The following is a 14,064-nucleotide window of genomic DNA, read 5'->3' as shown; positions in this document are numbered from 1 at the left end:
GCCCGAGCCACCACACACGGCGCAGAACCCAAACTACCCAGACGGACGGCCCGCATATAACCACGGACGGTCCGGGTACGTATCCGGACAGTCCGCGCATGAGTCTTTTGAGGAGGATTATTACATGAATCCTCGCCCGTCCCAGCAACACTTCCCATCACACTATGCGATGCACCAGCCCATTAATTCAGGATCCAGAGCCCAGGAAAGCTTTCCGGCCCCACCTAGAAGGCCGGAAAGAAACGATCAAACCTATGAGCCATATAGGGCAAATGGAAATGCACCACGTAGCTCAAACCAATGGGGGGAAAGACAACATGCTAATATCCAGCCAACCCCACCTATGTTTGACCAGAGAGCCGGTGGTCTCGCACCGGCTGCCATTGATATAGTAAGGGAAGAAATAGCCGGGGCGTTCCGAGATAAGCTCGGAGTAAGCATGGTCCCTGGGGGGCGATCATATCGGAAACCTTATGACAGCCGATTTGATCACCACCCATACCCACAGGGAACCAGGATACCCGAATTCACAAAATTTTCGGGTGATCAAGGAAAGAACACACGTGAACACATAGGCCAATTTTTAGCACAATTAGGAGAGTTGGCCGACACAGAGGCATTTCGCGTACGTTTATTCTCATTATCTTTAACAGGAACTGCGTTTGCATGGTACGCCACTTTACCTCCTAATTCCATTTCATCATGGGGGGATTTAGAACAAAAATTTCATGATCATTTTTTCTCCGGTGACTATGAGTTGGATTTGGTAGATTTAGCGTCGTTGCGACAGACAAAAGATGAATCGGTTAATGATTACATCCGGAGATTCCGAGATACAAGAAACCGATGCTTTCAAATTCATTTAGCAGAGAAACAGCTAGTAGGATTAGCCTTTAATGGTCTGCGATATTATTTAAAAGAAAGATTAGAAGGCATCCAATTTTTTACACTAGCACAGTTACACCAGAGAGCTTTGGCTTGCGAAAGCCGGAGCAAAGAAACTGCTAAAACAATGCGTCACAACGTACACATAGTAGAATGCGACCAAAGTAGCTCAGATGACGAATCAGCAGAAGTGTACGCTGCTGAAATGGTTTGGCCAAAGCAGGCTAAATCTTCGGCTTGTGCTTCCTTACAGCCGGTTCAAAAGAAACGGCAAGAGGAGGTAAAGTTTACATTTAATGTTGGTAAATGTGATAAAATATTTGTTGAGTTACTTAAAAATGGCAATATTAAAATAAATCACACTGTTCCATCCGCCGACGAGCTAAAACGTCGTGCGTACTGCAAGTGGCATAACTCATTTTCTCATGCCACTAATGATTGTAATGTATTTCGGCGACAGATTCAATCGGCCATTAACGAAGGACGATTGAAATTTCAGGAAATGCAGGTGGATACAGAGCCCTTTCCGATGAACATGATTGACTTCGAGGGCAAGAAAGTCTTGGTTCGGCCAAATACAGCCGATAAAGGCAAAGGCAAGGAAACAATCATCGGCAATGCTAAAAGGGCCGATGGAGATTGTAAAGTTGCTTGCAGGAAGGTGGTGGCCGAGAAGACTCCCGATGGAGGGGAGACACTGAAGGTGACCATCACAGCCTCTAACACTGGGGGGCAAGCGCAGACAGGGAGACAGTTGCGGGAACCCGTGCTGCGCATCACGGACAGTCCGCCGTCCCGACGCGGACGGTCCGACGCTTCCCCGGACGGTCCGGACGACTCTGGCGGACGGTCTGGCCATGCTCAGGACTCGCAGCGACCACGTACCTTCAAACCACGACGACCAGAGATAGGTACGTGGAAAACAAATACATTTAAAGCAGCTGGTCGGCTGATCAAGCCTGGCCCGACTTTCGATCAATTATTGTCTAAATATGTGAAAAAGAAGGCCGGCCCCAGTGACCGGCCACCGAAGCGACCCCGCTCACCCATTCATGAGCAACGTCAGGTCAGGCCGATTGGACCACCTCACCAATCGGAAGAAATGAAAGGTCCTATTGTACAATTGAGACCTAACATGCCGACATGGACCCCTCCACCCCCTTATCCATCTATGCCATATCCATACACATACTTACCTCCACCATATGTCCCAAATCAAATGTGGGGCATGCCACCATATCCATTTGGGATGCCACAGTACCCCGCCTGGGGGCACCCCAAACATCCGTTTTTGATAGGTTGGCGCCGCCAGTGCAAGACCGATTGAGCGCTGCTGAATCTGGTCACCAGGCACAGGCCCAACAAGATTGCCGGACTACTCGGCCTCCTAGGCCGACCAATCCGGCAGGGGGGCATATTATGCCTGCAACAAAAAAGGACATCATCAAAATAGGCACTGCAGATGTTGTCATACAAGAAGATAATAAAGGGCCGATGATTTTCGGTGAATCGGCCAACACAACCGAAAAGGATACGGCTACCATCAAAACAGTCAATCCAAAATACTCCATGCCTCGATGGTGCCCAGCGGGATTGACACGATCCCAAAAGAGAAAATTACAGCGCCTAAGAGCAAAGGAGAGCCAGGAGAAGGAGGCGGAAAAGACATTTAATGACACACATCCACTATACCCACCACCGCAAAAGAAATGGAGACCGAAGGCCGTTGAGAAAAAACAAACGACCACAGAAATAGAAAGTCAATCTGCACCAGGCGCGGACCGTTCGGCCCTTGCGCACGGACCGTCCGCCGTTCACCAGGAAGTCTCTGGACGACCTGCACCAGGCGCGGACCGTCCGGCCCCCGCACGCGGACCGTCCGCCGTTCACCAGGAAGCCTCCAACGACACGACAACATCAATGGAAGAGGACGATCTGCTGGGAGAAGACCTGGTCGACTACGAGGCTTCTCCAGAACGCCCAGGTATGGATGTAAATATTATTACATTTTCTGCCGATTGTACTATTATCGGCGACGATGAACCTGTTGTTGCCCAGTTTGATTTTGGTCCTAAAGAAGCCGCCTTTACTAAACCAAAAGAATCGGTAAATCATTTAAAGCCGCTCTTCGTGCGCGGCCACATTGATGGGATACCGATTGCTAAGATGTTGGTAGATGGAGGGGCGGCTGTAAATCTGATGCCTTATTCATTATACAGAAAATTAGGTAAACAAGATGACGAACTTGTCAAGACCAACATGACCCTCAGCGGTGTTGGAACTGATAGTTCGATCAAAGCCAGGGGAGTTACGTCCGTTGAATTAACCATCGGGACTAAGACCCTTGCTGCTGCATTCTTCGTCGCTGATGTAGAAGGAAATTACAGTTTAATCCTAGGCAGAGATTGGATTCACGCCAATCAATGTATACCTTCTACATTACATCAAATGCTGATACAATGGGTAGGCGATGACATAGAACAAGTACATGCTGATGTATCGGCCTGCATCGCTGTGGCCGATGCCCCTGTACTCTGGACTTATGAGACTGCTACATGTCTCACAGGAGTAGACTTTTCTGATTATCAATTCATAAGTATAGATAAGAAAGGTTTCATTCCTGTAATGCTAGAGCCGATGGAGAATCGGCTAAATCCTAAATAAAGTTAAAATGATGAATACACACAAAGTTCATGAGTCTTTGGTCACAGACAGTTCGGCCGCCAAGGCCGGATGGTCTGGTCTTTCACAAAAGAGTTCGGACTTTAAGACCGAGCATCTACCACAGCGAAAAGACAGTATTACGGATGATCCGGTCCCCGAGACCGGAAATTCCGCCATCACACAAAGATCATCTGATTCCTCTGTGGGGGACATGATAGAGGAATTCAGAGATCTTGATAAACTAGGACAGGGGTTTACATCGGCCGATCCTTTGGAGGAGATTGACATAGGAGATGGTAAAACTCCAAGGCCGACTTTTGTAAACAAGACCCTGGAGACCGATTCTAGAAATGAGATGATCGGTCTATTGAAGGAATATTCATATTGCTTTGCTTGGAATTATACTGAGATGCCTGGATTAAGCCGAGAGATCGTAGAGCATCGGTTGCCTATTAAATCTGGTTTCAGACCTTTCAAGCAAAGAGCTAGAACATTTCGTCTGGATCTTCTCCCACGCATCAAGGATGAAATCCACCGGCTGCTAGAAGCTGATTTTATCAGACCTTGCAGATACGCAGAGTGGGTCTCCAATATTGTGCCGGTGGAGAAGAAGGAGACAGGTAAACTTAGAGTATGCATTGATTTTCGCAATTTAAATAGAGCAACTCCTAAAGACGAATATCCTATGCCCATAGCCGACACATTAATCAATAATGCATCAGGAAATAGAATTATTAGCTTCCTTGATGGTAATGCCGGATATAATCAGATTTTCATGGCCGAAGAAGATACGTCTAAAACGGCCTTTATATGTCCAGGCTTCATTGGTTTATTTGAGTGGGTTGTCATGACATTTGGTTTGAAAAATGCTGGTGCTACTTATCAGAGGGCTATGAATTTGATCTTCCATGAATTGTTAGGAAACACTGTGGAAGTTTACATTGATGATATTGTAGTCAAATCGGCTGAGTTTAGTTCTCATATAGCTGATTTGCGTAAAGCCTTTGATAAAATGCGTCAGTATGGTTTGAAAATGAACCCACGTAAATGTGCTTTTGGAGTGTCGGCTGGTAAGTTTTTAGGATTTGTCATACATGAACATGGTATAGAAATAGACCCTGACCGAATCAAGTCTATTCGGAATGTGGGACCTCCGACCTGTAAGGTCGAGGTACAGAGGTTTCTCGGCAAGGTGAATTATTTACGAAGGTTTATTTCTAACCTAGCCGGGAAGATTGATGCGTTCACCCCTATTCTTCGGCTTAAGAATGATGCCGAATTCGCTTGGGGGGCAGAACAGCAAGAAGCATTTGATCTCATCAAAAAATACTTATCTTCGGCTCCCGTATTAAAAGCACCACGAGCAGGAGTACCATTCCGATTATACATTGCAGCTGAGGATAAGGTCATTGGGGCTGTTCTGACACAAGAAACCGAGGGGAAGGAGCATGTGGTGACATATCTGAGCCGAAGGTTGGTGGATGCTGAAACAAGGTACACTTTTATTGAAAAGTTATGCTTATGCTTGTTTTTTGCATGCACCAAATGTAGATGTTATTTACTGTCTAGTCATTGCACTGTTTCTGGTCAAGCCGATGTGATCAAATACATGTTGCATAACCCAATTATGAGTGGTAGAATTGGTAAGTGGGCTTATGCACTCGTAGAATATGACTTGGCCTATGAACCATTGAAGTCTATGAAAGGCCAAGTCATAGCGGATTTTATTGTAGAACATCGGGTTAATGATATTCATGAACTAGACATGTCATACCTCACTATTACTCCTTGGACTTTATATTTTGATGGATCGGTTTGCAATGAAGGGCAAGGAATTGGCATTGTGCTTGTTTCACCAAGTAATGTCTCCTTCGACTTCTCTAGCCGATTGAAAACTTATTGCACTAATAATCAAGCTGAATATGAGGCCCTCCTATTCGGCTTAGAACTTTTAAATGGTATGGGAGTAAAACATGTGAAGGTATTTGGTGATTCTCAGCTGATTGTCCAACAAGTGTTAGAAGAATATCAATGTTTTGATGGTACTCTAAATAGTTACCTTGAGAAATGTTGGAGCATAATTCATTCTTTTGACGAATTCAGTATTCGGCATATCTCTAGAGTTGAGAATCATAGAGCTAGATTTGGCACAAGATGCATCAGGTTATCGGATAAAGAGAGGAAAGTTTCACAAAACTGAAAATCTGATAACCGGTGCAAAGCCAAATTCCCAGGTCGCGGACCGTCCGCGTGATGACGCCGGACCGTCCGGGGTTACCAGAAATGTTCTTTTGATCAATTCGGCCGACAATGAGGCCGATGCAAATGATTGGAGGACACCTATACTTAATTATCTACGAAATCCCAATATAAGGACAGATAAGAACATTCGGCGAACAGCTTTCAAGTATGTTTTGATGAGTGATGAACTTTACCGCCGAACAGTCAATGATATCCTGCTTAAGTGCTTGGGCCCAGATGATGCTATATTAGCCATGGCCGAAGTACATGAAGGAATTTGTGGTACTCATCAATCAGCTCCAAAGATGAAGTGGTTGTTGCGAAGGTCTGGTTTTTATTGGCCTAGTATGATAGCTGATTGTTTCAAGTACTACAAGGGTTGCCAAGTGTGTCAAAAATTCGGCGACCTACAGTTGGTCCCTGCAGCCGAATTACATCCTATTATTAAGCCTTGGCCGTTCAGAGGATGGGGATTAGACTTTATTGGAGAAATTCATCCTTCATCATCAAAGGGGCATCGGTTTGTGTTAGTTGCCACTGACTACTTCACCAAATGGACTGAAGCCGTTGCTCTAAAGAACATGACACACAAGGAGGTAATCGAGTTTATAACTGAGCATATTATTCATAGATTCGGCATTCCCCAGACCTTAACTACAGATCAAGGTACTTCTTTTATGTCAAAGGAGGTACGTGAATTTGCTGGATTATACAAAATTAAGCTGCTTAATTCATCTCCATATTATGCTCAGGCCAATGGTCAGGCCGAGTCTAGCAATAGGACATTGATTAATTTGATAAAAAAAGAAAATATCTGATAATCCTAAACATTGGCATAAGATTTTGTCTGAAGCTTTATGGGCTCATAGGATATCCAAACATAGGGCTACTAAAGTATCTCCTTTTGAGCTTGTCTATGGGCAGGAAGCAGTGTTGCCTGTGGAAATAAGTTTGAATGCTGTCAGGTTCGCCAGACAAAATGATCTAACTGCTACTGATTATTATGATTCAATGATTGATAATATTGATGAGGTGACCGACAAGAGGATGATAGCTTTGGGAGCAATAGAAAAGGACAAGATCATGGTAGCCAGGGCCTACAACAAGAAGGTCAAGGCAAAATCATTTCAAGTAGGAGACCTGGTGTGGAAGACCATTCTGCCGCTAAAGAGTAAAGACCGGAAGTTCGGGAAATGGTCACCAAGCTGGGAAGGCCCTTATAAAGTAAAACAGGTGATGTCTGGCAACGCCTATTTGCTACAAACATTACAAGGCAAGGACTTGCCTAAGGCTTTGAATGGGCGTTTCCTCAAACAGTACCATCCTAGTATGTGGCAGGATGCCTAAGAGAACCGATGTAATCACATCGAGTTAGTTGCTTTTGGTTTGCTCAGCTCCACCAAAAGGCAGGGGGGCATATGTTGAGCACTAGATTGAGCGACCGGACGGTCCGGCCCTGAGGCCGGACGGTCCGCGGTCCGGACGGTCCGCGCCTGTGGGCCGGACGGTCCGCGCGTGCGCAGAACAGATTAGGGTTCCGAGTTTTGTGCTACGGTTGTTAGCTATATTCGCGGGATTAGCTCGGAATCAGTTGTGTAAAGGGTCCAGCCCCCCTCCTCTATAAATAGAGAGGTCTACGGCCGATTTGTAATCATCAACAATCGAATCAATACAACTTTTATTCACATTTTATCCTAGGAGTAGTTCTAGTCTAGTTTAGGTTTAGCCTCTCAATCCCCAAATTCTCCGCCTCTCCTCGACTCTACGTCGATTAGAGGAGTCTAGGTCGGTCTACCCGAGCCTAGACACCACCTAGGATCTCTACTCCCCGACGGGGTCCCTCCCGGGAGCGAGATCCAGGCGTCGTCGGCGATCTTCCGCCGTCCCTGCGTACGCGCGGACCGTCCGGCCCCAGGGCGCGGACCGTCCGGCCGTCAGGCAGGAAACCGAGCTCCAGCACCAGGTCGCGGACCGTCCGGCCCCAGGCCGCGGACCGTCCGCGCCTGACCAGAGAGCACCGCCGCCGGTTCTTCTTGAGTATTTGGCGCTCCAAAAAGGCGTCAACAGAGAGGAAAATAAAAATAAGCATATGTTGAATTGTGCAAATTGCCTCTCGTGTTGTATTGTATATATACCTTGTACATCCAGCACACAGTTGTTGGTACGATGTGCTGAGCACCGTACGTGACCGAGATCGGGCGATACACAGCGCGGCATATACTGCTAGCAGCCTAGCACGCACGCAAGGGATCGGAGGGGGTCGAACCTCACGGGGACGTCCTGGTCCCTAACACGTCTGGCTTCGCCGTTTCCCGGCGGTGGCATCTCGCTCCTACAGTATCCCGCACGTTGCTTGCGTGTTGCGCATTTGTTACGCACTGTAGTCGCGCCTTGGCGGCCTGCTGGGCAGCTCCTTCCTCCTGCATGCTGCTGCTGGCTGCACCACACGTCCTCGTTTATCTTCACCGGCAGAACATGGAGGACGCCGCGTGCGTGGTCGGTCGATCTTGCCTCACAACGGTTTGGCACACACGTACATGATGAAGCGAAGCGCCGTGCAGATCGATCGGTGCTGTTTTCGTTCGAAAACCCCGCACACGCCGCCCGTGCCGGAAATGTTTCTCGTGCAATTAGCGCATGGGCACGGCATGTCACATTTTCCTCCTTTTCTTCTTCTTCTTCTTCCAAGACCGTCTTCAATGATCTTCTCTAAATTTCTATCTCTATACCTCGCTATTATTCCGCCACGTCAGTTATCTCTCTTCCTCTACGTACATCGGTCTCCACTAAATTTTTCTCCTACATACCTCACTATAACCATAAGATATCAATTTTTTCATACATATTCACCATCTACCGTCGTTTTTTCCCAACTAACAAACACAACCATACACGCAAAAACATGGTCAAAGGATGGCTACAGCACCCTAGACTTACCTGTTTAAAACTGTAGACTCCCTTGTACTGTAGCGCGTAGAGTGAGTGAAAGGGGAGAGGTAGTAGCAACAAATGGAGTCACCTATAAGGCTGTGCGCAACGCAGCCCCCTCGGCATCCCCCTAGCCTCCCCTTGCATGGGGCTGTAGGGGGCACTCCACGGCCGCAGCGGTGCCCCCTACAGCGCCCCCTACGCGTCGGCCCCCTTCTCTCTCCCCCCAGATATAGTGTGTCACTGTTCATCACCCTAAACACTATGCTGTGGGTCCACGAGTAATTGTTAGTAGATAAAAAATTGATAGTTGATATACAAAATGATATTTTATAGTTGTAGTGGGGTATAGGGGAGTATTTAGGGGGAACCGCTGCGGGAGATGAAAAAACAGGGGGGAAATAGGGGGGGAAAGTGATATAGGAGGAAAAATTTAGAGGTAACTGTCGGCGTTTCGAGACAGGGGGGTCCCTAAGCCGACGAGTGAGTGTGCTGCGTGCCCCAGCCCAGATGGGTCGAGCGCGTAGGCGAGCGCGGAGGGGGGAGAGGCGAGGCGGCCGGAGCCGAGCGTGAGAGAGGTGGAAGTCCCGCGGCCTTCGTGTTCGTCCCGCGCCCAGGTCAGGTGCGCTTGCAGTAGGGGGGTTACAAGCGTCCATGCGGGTGAGGGAAGCGAGCGGCCCCAAGAGAGCGCCTGTCCCGTCCTCGGTCCCGCGCGGCCAACCTTCTCTGAGAAGGCCCTGGTCCTTCCTTTTATAGTCGTAAGGAGAGGACCCAGGTGTACAATGGGGATGTAGCAGAGTGCTACGTGTCTAGCGGAGGGAGAGCTAGCGCCCTAGGTACATGCCGATGTGGCAGCCGGAGAGATCTGGGCATCCTGCTGGCGTGATGTCGTGGCTATCGGAGGTGCGGCGGAGCCTGATGGAGGGACAGCTGTTGGGGCGGTCGAGTCCCTGCTGACGTTGTCCTGCTTCCGTAAGAGAGCTGGGGGCCGCCGTCGTCATAGAGCTTGTGGAGCGCCATCATTGCCCCTCTGGCGGAGCTGGCCGGACGAGACGCCGGTCTTGTTCTCCGTGACCCGAGTCAATTCGGGGTAGGATGATGATGGCGCCTCCTGTTGACGTGGCGGTCTGTGCTCTAGGCAGGGCGACGTGGGGTTTCCTCCGAAGCCGAGGTTGAGTCTGCCTTCTGCTGCCGTGGCCGAGCCCGAGCCAGGGGGTCGGGCGAGGCGGAAGTCGTCCGGCCGAGGCCAGGGCGGAGTCCGAGCCCTGGGGTCGGGCAAGGCGGAGTTTCGTCGTCTTCCGGGTCTTAGCCTGAGTCCGAGCCCTGGGGTCGGGCGGAGCGGAGTTCGCCGTCTTCCGGGTCTTAGCCCGAGTCCGAGCCCTGGGGTCGGGCGGAGTGGAGTTCGCCGTCTTCCGGGTCTTAGCCCGAGTCCGAGCCCTGGGGTCGGGCGGAGCGGAGTTCGCCGTCTTCCGGGTCTTAGCCCGAGTCCGAGCCCTGGGGTCGGGCGGAGCGGAGTTCGCCGTCTTCCGGGTCTTAGCCCGAGTCCGAGCCCTGAGGTCGGGCGGAGCGGAGTTCGCCGTCTTCCGGGTCTTAGCCCGAGTCCGAGCCCTGGGGTCGGGCGGAGTGGAGTTCGCCGTCTTCCGGGTCTTAGCCCGAGTCCGAGCCCTGGGGTCGGGCGGAGCGGAGTTCGCCGTGGCGCCTTCGGCAAGGCCTAATTGCCTGTCAGACTCACTCTGTCGAGTGGCACTGCAGTCGGAGTGGCGCAGGCGGCGCTGTCCTTCTGTCAGACTGGCCAGTGGAGTGGTGGAGTGACGGCGGTCACCTCGGCTCTGCCGGGGGCGCGTGTCAGGATAGAGGTGTCAGGCCACCTTTGCGTTAAATGCCCCTGCAATTTGGTCAGTCGGTGCGGTGATTTAGTCAAGGTTGCTTCTGAGCGAAGCCAAGGCCTTGGGCGAGCCGGTGATGTGTCCGCCATAAAAAGGGGGGCCTCGGGCGAGACGGAAGTCTCTTGAGGTCGGCTGCCTTTGGCCGAGGTTAGGTTCGGGTGAAGCGTGATCGAGTCACTCGTGTGGACTGATCCCTGACTTAATCGTGCCCATCAGGCCTTTGCAGCTTTATGCTGATGGGGGTTACCAGCTGAGAATTAGGCGTCTTGAGGGTACCCCTAATTATGGTCCCCGACAGTAGCCCCCGAGCCTCGAAGGGAGTGTTAGCACTCGCTTGGAGGCTTTTGTCGCACTTTTTTGCAAGGGGACCAGCCTTTCTCGGTTGCATTTCGTTCCGGCGGGTGCGCGCGAGCGCACCCGCCGGGTGTAGCCCCCGAGGCCTCGGAGGAGTGGTTACACTCCTTCGAGGTCTTAATGCTTCGCTTTACGCTTCGGCTGGTCTGGTCGTTCCCTCATGCGAACTGGCCGTAGCCCGGGTGCACGGTCGGGGCCCAAGCTCTCGGGCTGGTATGTTGACGCTGTCAACGATTTGGCCGGAGCCGGTTTTTGCGAGAGCAGCCCCCGAGCCTCTGCACAGGGCGAGAGGACGATCAGGGACAGACTCGGCTTTTTACATACGCCCCTACGTCGCCTTTCCGCAAGGAGGAGGGGGGAGTGCGCCATGTTACCCTCGATGGGCACCGAACATGGTGTCTCCGGTGAGCTGCAAGCGGGTAATCCGAGTGAACGTCCGTGCCCCGTTCGTTGGGGGTCGGCTAGGGGCCCAGAGGCACGCCCAAAAGTACCTGCGGGTGACTTGCCGGACCCGGTCCCCTGGCGACGGGGTCCGAGGGCTCGATGCCTCCCTCCGATGGGATTCCGTTACAAGATCGTTCCCGCTGGTCTCGGATATGTCCTAGGGTACCTCGGGAGCGCAGCCCGAGCCTCGGTTATGTATCGAACGTACCCCTGGTCATCCCTCGCTCGGTGTCTGAGGCGACTGTGAACCCTTCGGGGGCCAGCCTTCGAACCCCTGATCAGTAATGGGCGCGGAGCCCGAGTAGCCTGAGGCGGCCATGGAGCCCTTCGGAGGGCTGGCCTTCGAACCCCTGACCAGTAGTGGGTGTCGGGCCCACGCGATCTGAGGCGGCTGTTGAACCCTCGGGGGGCCAGCCTTCGAACCCCTGATCAGTAATGGGGGGCGCGGAGCCCGGTTCCTTCGCGGAGAAGGATCCCTCTCGGGGTATCCCCCTTCCCCGGTCCCTGTTGCAAGAGATAGAGAAAGAGGAAAACGGAAAAGGATACGAAATCGGACGACGTGGCGTACCTTTTCTGACGCGGTTATTAAGGCGAAGGTGAAGCGTCGCGCGCTCCTCCTGCCAGAAGCGCCGCGTGTCCCGCCGCGGAGTTAATGCGACGGGGCGAGTGGTTGGCGGGGCGGCCGCTACGCGTGTGCGATCCGTTCGAGGAACGGGTCACGGGTGCACCGTCTTCACGCCGTGAGAGGAGGCTCTCTCGCTGTCTCAGGATGGGGCGTGAGCCCGGCTGACGACGCGACCGCTGCGCCCGCCCGCCTGCCACCGCCATTACTGCCGTCCCACTTTCGGTTGCTTTGACCGACGCGCCAGTCTGGCGCTGTTGGGTCGCCTCGAGTCGTGGCATAGGCTTCGCAACCGAAGAGGCGCGATGGTGGCACAAGTGGCGGTGCGGTTGCTTGCATGCAGCAACTGGCACGCCAGTTGCTCGACGCGTGGGCCTGGGCCCCAGGCTGGCGTGTCAGAAGTTGGAGAAGCGCGTCCATCTGGCGCGGTTGCATGCCGCCTGCATGGCTGCTCGCCCCTTCTGCCCGTTGGTCTGGGCGAAAATGGGGGGTCGCCTGTAACCGCTGGACGGTCGTGCGCACCATGCGCGGCGGTTTGGCTTCTTCTGCCCTGAGCCGGCTTGTATGACATGCGGGACCCAGCCCCCGAGTCGCAGGGGAGGGTCTTGGAGCGTGTTGGAGAAGACTCGGCCCGCGGCGCTTGGGGGCGCACGTAGGGGGAGTTGCCTTTAAAAGGAGGGAGGCTCCCTTCGTAAGGCAACCATGTCTTCTTCCTCCCTTAAGCGTCGGGTCTTCCCGTCTTCCAAGCCCCCGGATGGGGGGTATCCGCCGCCTTTCCGCCTCCTCGTTGGAGGAGCGCATCTCCATGGGAGTTGGTACCTCTCAGCCATCGTTCGGCTTCAAGGATTTTCATCATGCTGCCCGGCTGCTCCCCTCCGCCGGCGGTCACCTGAGATGGCGACCTCCGACTTGATGGTGAGGGAAAGCGAGCCGGGCCGCGGCCTCTTCCTCTCCCTCAGCCTCAAGGATTTTCATCACCAGGGCTTGGGAGGGGAGTGCGCCGAGTTGAGGTCGGCCCCCGCGTGGGCGGCAGCCCGCTCCTTCACTCAGTGATCGGAGGGAAAGGCGGCCGTCGCCCGTGGCGCTGGCAGCTGCAGCGTGCCTGGCCTTCAGGCGTGAGTGGCTTCGGAGCCACTCGCGGCGCCGGCATCCGCTGCGGCAGCTTGAAGAAGTTCTCCCGCCGGCGAGATGGCCGGGGCCGGCCGCGGGCTGACCTCCGACTCTATGGCCTTCTGCCCGTCCTTGCCTCACAAGTTTTGGCACGGGCGGGGGCTTCCTGGCAGCGGCATCGAGCCCGAGGCTGGCGCTGCCGCTGCTTGGTCCCTCGGAGCAGAAGGCGTTGTCGTCGCTGCTGCTGGAGCGGGCGACGGCGCACCACTCGTCGGCCTTCCGTTGCTCCGCAGGCCTTCCCCCTCGGAGTGGGGTTGTTTGTACCTGCGGAGGGGGAACCGGAGTTCCGTTTGTAATGGCACTTCGAATGCCAGTGAGTTCGTTCATTGTGGCTGTCGAGGCCTGAACGTGTATGTAAGTTTGGCACGGAGCCGTGTTTTTTCCTCATTTCCGAGCACTAAGTCTCGCCTGTTTTATTATCTGAACCGCTTTACCAAGCATGGGTTGCCCCGTGTCAAGGTGACGGGTGAGGTATCCGTATCCCGGAGGCGTAGGAATCCCTCGGCCCGTTCGGCCTTGTTACGTGAGGCTCCTCTAGCTTAGTTGAAGGGACCCCTCGGCCGCCCTTTGGTGGATCGAGGCCGGGGGTAGCGATATCAGTATGAACAGAGGCGGAGTTGGCTCGAGAATGGGGAACCTGGTTGGCCGGAGCCTAGCCGTGTCGCCCATCAGCGGTGCCGACGCCCAAGTCGGTCAGTCGAGGCCTCGGATCGGGCTAGCGCCCTTGGAAGCCGGTTGCCCGAGGCCCCAGGGGTAACCGGTTGAGCCGCCTGCTCGGGCCGGATTCCCGGAGGTGCCCCTGGACCTCGGCGCCGCCCGAGGCTGGGTCGGGCTTTGTTGTAGACGTCGTCGATGCCGAGGGTGCTACGG

This window comes from Zea mays, chromosome 6 (genome assembly GCF_902167145.1).
Source record: "Zea mays cultivar B73 chromosome 6, Zm-B73-REFERENCE-NAM-5.0, whole genome shotgun sequence".
NCBI classification, from domain to species: Eukaryota; Viridiplantae; Streptophyta; class Magnoliopsida; order Poales; family Poaceae; genus Zea; species Zea mays.
The sequence above is the reverse complement of the archived record's forward strand: the minus strand, read 5'-3'. Positions refer to the sequence as shown.